We start from the raw sequence: 948 nt of genomic DNA on the forward strand, positions 1-948 counted from the left end.
TTTGATACATGAATATATTATTTTATTATATCTGATTTAATTCGGATTAAATTTCAATTGAATTAAAAAAAAAATTTGTTATTCACGGTATCTCCTAATTCGACAGGCTAAAAACTAATCCGTCACGAATTGAATTTTTATTTAAAAGTTTTTCGCTGGCATATAGATTATTGTTGTGAATGGTCTTCAGTCAGGAGTGTCCACTGTATGTTTAATGTTCAGTGGTTAATTACTTACCTATTTTATCTTAAACCTACAGTTGGCCGTTAGTCCTAAAATGTTATTCTACTTTCTCCCAATCTCATAATAGGATCTTAGGCAAACGAAGACCGGCTCTATGAGCACCCTTGGGCGGTAGTTTCTTGATCCACTTGCTGACTTGAATGGAAGAAAAACGATAAACCAGAACCTTTTTCTTCTTCTCTTATGAGATTTTTAGTTAATGATTCATGAGAACATAATTTGATATTCGTAGACAAAATTCAATTCTTTTGCTAGAAAGACAAGAGATCAAAATTGAAAAATAGATTAAATAGCTGGTCCAGCGATCAATGACATTTCAGAAGTCTAGCACTACATTGCTTTATAATAAAGAAAGATAAGAATTTAAAAATTCCTAACTAATCAAGAAGGGCATTCCGATTCCAATCCTGATCTATCAATACAAGGCGAATCTTTAAAGTTTTGAACATCTAACTTAATAACTTTACAATTTAATGACTAGTTTAGTTTTTAGAATCTTGGAATGAAAAAAATGTATTTATACTCAAATTAGTCTCAAAATTTTTTTAGATTAGATATTTTAATTTTTAACAAATTTTATATCCTAAAATTTTTAAGAATTATTTTTATTAGATATATTAGTCTCTTTTTTTCTTTTAATTAAAATTTTAATATGTGTATTGAATAAATAATTCTCTAATAAATTTTAATAATAAATTTTATTAA

This window comes from Arachis ipaensis, chromosome B05 (genome assembly GCF_000816755.2).
Source record: "Arachis ipaensis cultivar K30076 chromosome B05, Araip1.1, whole genome shotgun sequence".
Classification (NCBI taxonomy): domain Eukaryota; kingdom Viridiplantae; phylum Streptophyta; class Magnoliopsida; order Fabales; family Fabaceae; genus Arachis; species Arachis ipaensis.